At 51.4% G+C, this 6,000-nt stretch overlaps 1 protein-coding gene across 4 annotated transcripts in view; it reads left to right on the top strand.

Annotated features, from left to right (window-relative positions):
* Positions 1-512: 512 nt before the first annotated feature.
* Positions 513-6,000, top strand: part of GGTA1 (glycoprotein alpha-galactosyltransferase 1 (inactive)) — a 57,113-nt gene continuing 51,625 nt past the window's right edge. For 2 of the 4 annotated variants that reach the window (XM_047068933.1, XM_047068925.1), the window contains exon 1: positions 1,523-1,607. The gene's annotated coding sequence lies outside the window, so the exon portion shown is untranslated. Of the gene's footprint in view, positions 591-1,522; positions 1,608-6,000 lie in introns of those variants that run through there. The other 2 variants (XM_047068950.1, XM_047068942.1) reach the window with 2 other exon arrangements.

Below are 6,000 nucleotides of genomic sequence, written 5' to 3'. Positions count from 1 at the left end.
CCAGGGCCCCGAGGCCCCTCCCTGCACCACCGGGTGACAGACCCCACCCCACCCTCCAAAGCTCCGGGTCCCCCCACCCCACCCCACCCCACCCCACCCCCACCCCCACCACGTGCAGCCCGAGAAGGCAAAGAGGCCCAGCCGCCCTCACCAGGGATTTTCTTTTCTTTTTTTGCTGGTTGCAGGCTTTTTTCTGCCTGAGTGAAAATGAAACAGACACCCCCTCCGCCTCCCCGCCGGCAGACACACGCACCCGCACTCACGCACTCGCGCGGCCGGCCTCCCGGCCGCCAGTGTCCGGGGCGGGCCCGGCTCTGCACACACAGCCGCGGGCGGCGCAGAGCGGGGAGCGCCGCCGCTGTCTGTCGAGCGCTCGCCGGCTCCCGCGCGCCCCTGCCCGCCGCCCGCCGCCCGGGAGCAGCGCCCCGCGGCCGGCCCGGCCCGGAGCGCAGGCTGCACACCCCGCCCCGGCGCGCCCCGCGGGGCTCCGGCAGAGGCGGCGCGGCCACCGTGCGGGCCGCCGAGGGCGCCGCCGGGCCGGGGGCCGAGGCGCGGTCCGGCCCCGAGTGCGCCCAGGCTCTGCGGATCAGGTGGGTCCCGCGGGGCGCCGCCCGAGCCCCGGGAGGTGGGAGCTGGGCCCGGCCCGGGGGCTGCGGGCGTGGCTTGGGGGGCGGCGGGGAAGAGGAGCGGGGCCACCGCTCCGGCCCTGCCCTGTTTCTGCCCTGCCTGTGTCCCCGCTTTTGTTCTTGTCGCTCTCTCTCTCTCCCTCTGCCCCGGTCCCTGTCCCCATCCTGTCCCTGTCGCTGCCTCTGCCCAGCCTGCAGACTCGCCGGAGGGGCGGCGGGCCGAGGTCTCCCCACGGGGCCGACGGGGTGCGGGCGGGAGAGAGGAGCCCCGGGGGGTACGCGGTGGGACCCCCGTCCCTGGGGGAATCTCGAAAGGAGTGAGGGGTCTGTCCGTGGGGCAGGACGGAGGGAGGGCTCTCGCCCTGGACTACTTGGGAAGAGGATGCCCCTGAGAAGGGGGAGCCTGAGAGGGTGACGAGAGGGGGCGCCGGAGCCCCTGAAAGCTGGGGCACGGAGGAGGAGTGGTCCGAGAGCGCGGACCCAGCCAAACTCGGCACAGCGAAAGTTTCAAACATTTGTAACTTTGGCAGCAAAAGGGCCTGCTGCACTGGGGTGAAGGGAGGAGACAGGGTCCCTTCAACTTTACAAACAGCCCCGTTCCTGCTCGAAAGGGACACCACCCCGCCGTTGAAAATGGCAGAAAAACAGCTAAACAGAATGATTGCACAAACTCTTGAAAGGCATCCAAAAAACAGTAAAGTGGAAAAAATTGTTAGCGCTGGAGGAGAGAAAGCAGAGCGACTTGAGATTTCCCAATCTTCCCGCTGGCCGGGCCGGGGAGGAGGAGGAAGGCGAGGAGGGTGTCAGCGCCTCTCCTCCTCCCCACCCCCCCATCCCCTCCCCCGCCGCCCCTGCACCTCTCCCATCCCGCCCCCGGAAGGAACCGGGACCAGGCGGCTGCTTCTGTGGCTTTGCTCGCCGTTTGCACTCCTTCTGGATCTGGCGCAGGCCTCGTTGCCTTCTTCATTTACCTGGAAATAGGTATGTCTCAGGAGGCAGGAGATGCCGGGGACCCCAGGCCTCACTGCTTCTTAGCTGGGAGACGCTATCCCGGGGAAGCCTGTTTCTGCAACTATGAAATGGGGGTGCTGCTCTGAGTAAGAAAATGCCAGCGTGTGTGTCCTGCGGTGGGGACATGGTTATTCTGTTGCACTTCTGTGCCTCTTTGGCTGCACTAAGCAAGCACTTTCTCCCTGGTTCTGAGTTATTGCTGGGTGTGGCGTGTCTCTCCTACCAGATGGCAGGGGAGGGGGGGCAGGTGCAGATCTCAATTGTTGTTAGAAGTGGCAGGTATTCAATGACTTAATAAAGCAGAGCCGGGAATGCCCCTGGGGTTTACCTTGGTTCAGGAGGTTGCAGACTGTGCTCCTGGGAGTCTTGAGATCCTGGCTCTGGAGCCACCGTAGTGGGGGAGGGGGGCCTACAGGGCAGGGCTCTGACCCCTCCTTCCTTCTTTCAGACCGTACAAGCTCCCTTCTGCCTTTATCTCTCCTATGTATATTGGGAAACCCCAGGGGCTGTTTTTGTTATCAGATTCCTCAGATCCAGTCTGCTTTGGAGAAACTGAGTCAAGAGGTATGCAAAGTGGTTTGTGTAAGATTCTCTGGTGGCCAAGCCTTGCCAGGAAGCCTGTCTCCTGAGTCATGGGCCACGAGGACCTTTCCCTTGGCCATGGTGGCTCCGAGCAGCCATTTCTCCAGCTGTTAGCACCAGCTCACCTGGATCCTAACTCCAAGGCCTCTGGTTCACCTTCTTACCCTTCTGGGAGAAGAAGCCATGAATCAATCACATCCTCTGAGATGTTTTCGGACTTTTGTGGGACCTTTAGATGCGAGTAGAACTAACAGTTTGTTCATAGGCTAAGATCAAAAAGCATTAGGTTCCCCAGGAGCTAGTCAGCACACTGCCCTTATCTTAGTCCAACCCAACAGGGTGGGGGATCTTGTTACCTCATTTTATAGTAAAGGAAATGAAGTTCAGAGAGGCCAAGTAACTCACCCACGGGTGCTCAGCTTCTAACTCAAGGCTGGGATTTGAATGCAGCCCTGTCTGACTCTAAGGCTTGTGCTCTTTATATTACATCATCTCTCCTAATGGTTAGAAAACAGCTAATGGACAGACATCATTAAGATGGGAGCAAGAGTGAGCGAGAATAGCCGAAAGGGGACAGCATTAAGCTGGAGACTGGGCATTCATATAGGGACATTCACACTATAAATATAATTGTATTTGAAATGAGTGTGTTTTCTGCCCCGTACGTTCTTTTTACTTTAGTGTTTTTTGGTAGATCCTTACAAATTATTTTTCTAATTTTTAATTAAAGTATCATCTAGATACAATAGTATCCACAAATCTTCAGTCTTCAGTTCAAACATGTTTTGACAGCTGTTCACACCTATGCAACCACCACCCAAAGTGACAGGCAAATATTTGCAACATCCAGGAAAGTTTCCATTTCCAACTAATTTTCCTTCTGTCCCTCCCGGACAACCATTTCCTGATTTTATTACCATTGATTAATTTTGCCTGCTCTTGTACTTCGTGTAAATAGAATCATACTGTCTATCTCTGGTTTATTTCACTTGACGTCGTGGTTTCCAAATTCACCTGTGTTGCTGCATATATGAGTAGTCTGTTCCTTTTTATTGCTTGAGTGGTAGTTTATTCTGTTGGATGCGTATACCACGGTTTGCTTATTTATTCCCTTATTGAGGAACGCGTTGGGTGATTTCCAGTTTGAGCTCTTATTTCTTGTAGAATTCTTTTGTGGACGTTGGTTTTCATGTAGGACTGAAATCCGTGGGTCATAGGGCATACCATTTTACCTTTCCACAGCCACGTCAGGCTCTTGCAATTATTCCACCTGCTTGATGATATTCGGTGTTGATTTTATTTTCGTCGTTTTGATTTTAGCCATTTTAGTGGCAGGGTGATGGTATCTTATATCTTCTATTTTTATGATGGAATTTTAAGGGCTGTTGGAGAAGACAGCACGAACAGGGGGCAGAACATAAAATAAGATGGTGGTGTGGAGGCCACTAGAAGCCACGCCTCCGGAGGGAAGGAACCTAATGGAATGGTTGGAATTGTGACATTAGGAATAGGAAATTCTGGGCTTAGGAGAGCTCTCTGTGTATCACCTGCAATTTAAGACCTGGTACTTTTACTCTATAAACTAAGCAAGTTTGTCCACGCTTATGGCTTTTTTAAAAAATTGTTTTTAAAGTCTATTTATTTATTTTGAGAAGGGGGGGAGGGGCAGAGAGAGAGGGAGAGAGAAAGAATCCCAAGCAGGCTCCGTGCTGTCAGCACAGAGTGCAATGGGGGCTCGAACTCATGAACTGTGAGATCATGATCTGACCTGGAAAGCAAGAGCCAGACACTTAACTGACTGAGCCACCCAGGTGCCCCCATGCCAATGACTTTATTTAAAAAAATTTTTTTTTTCAACGTTTATTTATTTTTGGGACAGAGAGAGACAGAGCATGAACGGGGGAGGGGCAGAGAGAGAGGGAGACACAGAATCGGAAACAAGCTCCAGGCTCTGAGCCATCAGCCCAGAGCCCGACGCGGGGCTCGAACTCACAGACCCCACGAGATCGTGACCTGGCTGAAGTCGGACGCTTAACCGACTGCGCCACCCAGGCACCCCAACCCATGCCAATGACTTTAAATGCTACCTCCAGAGCAGTCATCTTTATCTCCAGTTCACATCTCTGTTTTGGGTCCCCGATTCACATGTTTCACTGCCCACTGGGCATCTCTTCTTGGATGTCTCAAAGATGCTACAAACTTGGCAAGGCCGGACACAACTCATTATCTCGTATTGGCTTTCTGTCATGGGTCACTGGATGAATGATGGCACCACTAGCTGAGAGAATACATAACGAGGAACATTTGGGTCAAGGGCAGAGATAATGTATTTGGTTCCACGCTAAATGGTGTGGAGCAGCCTGGGAAGATAAGGGCAGGAAGATGCACTGGGCAGTTAGGAGATTACTGAAATCTGCTGGGAGTAATTTTGGTGGGATGGAGGACAGACAAGTTAGATTGCTGAGATATGAGAGAGAAAGAAGTGGAGATGGTGAGTACAGGCAATACTTTCAAGAAATTTGTGTGAAAAGGCCAGAGGGAGATTGAGCTACAGTTGTAGGAAGGTGAAGGTGAAGGGAAAGATTTTAGGACGGAAAAGACAAGGGAGATACAGGCCAGGGGAAGGACTCAGTCTAAGAGAGGTAAGAGATGGCCAATAGGGCAAAATTCCAGAGGAGCAGAAGGATGGATGTCTCCACCTCTGTGACTGGGTGTGAGTGAATGAAGGTTCCAATGTGTATCAACTACAGAATTCTCTGTTGACCTTCCATGTGCACAACTCTTAATCATGACGTGGAAAGTTCTTCACCATCTGCTCCCTTTGTGTCTCATATAGTGTGCATCACATGATACTATCACAGAGTATCACTATATGAGACATGCTATAGTATGTCTCATGGAGGGTGTATCAGCTAGCTTTTGCTGCAGCTATGCTGCATAACAAACAACCCCCAATCTTAACTTCTGACCACAAAAGTTTATTGTTCACCTTACATGACGGCTGGAGAGCCATTGTGATACAAGGTTTTGTGGCTGTGCTGCAGGTGCCAGCCAGCCAGAAGATCTGCCCATGTGTCTTCTCATTGCAGGACATAGGCTGAAGGAGCTGCTTCTATCTGGTATATGTCATGTTCATGGTTAGAGTTGGAGGAAGAAGGAAATGATGTAATGCCTCTTAAAGCCTTTACTCTAAACTGGCACACTGTCACTTCTACCCACATGCTGCTGGTCAAAGCCAGCAATATGTCCATGCCCAGAGGCAATGGGACAGATGTATATACAGGCACATTTGTTTTATTGTGCTTTGCAGATATTGCAATTTTTTTTTTTTTTTTTTTTTTTTTTTTTTTTTTTTTTTTTTTTTTTTTTTTTTTTTTTTTTTTTTTTTTTTTTTTTTTTTTTTACAAATTGAAGGTTTGTGGCAACCCTGGGTCCAGAAAGTCTTGGTGCGCCATTTATGGCAACAGCATTTGCTCACGGCACCTTTTGGTCATTCTTGCAATTTCTTCATGATTTCAACAAACGCTTTCACTATTACTGTATTTGCATTGCTGCAATCTCATGAGAGAACCTTGGCAGATGAGAAGCTGCTTCTTATGGATGAGCAAAGAAAGCGGTTCCTCGAGATAGCATCTACTGGTGAAGAGGCCGTGAAGATGGTTGAAATGACAACAAAGGATTTAGAATATCACATCAGCTTGGTTGATGGAGCAGCGGCAGGGCTTGAGAGGACTGGCTTCAATTTTAAAAGAAGTCCTAATGTGGGTAAAATGCTATCGAA

This window comes from Lynx rufus, unplaced genomic scaffold (assembly GCF_022079265.1).
Source record: "Lynx rufus isolate CCGP_SWC_20201006 ecotype Redwood Valley unplaced genomic scaffold, mLynRuf1.p SCAF_10, whole genome shotgun sequence".
In the NCBI taxonomy this organism is placed as follows: Eukaryota; Metazoa; Chordata; class Mammalia; order Carnivora; family Felidae; genus Lynx; species Lynx rufus.
Note: the sequence above shows the minus strand (reverse complement) of the source record. Positions and strands in the feature narration are given on the sequence as shown.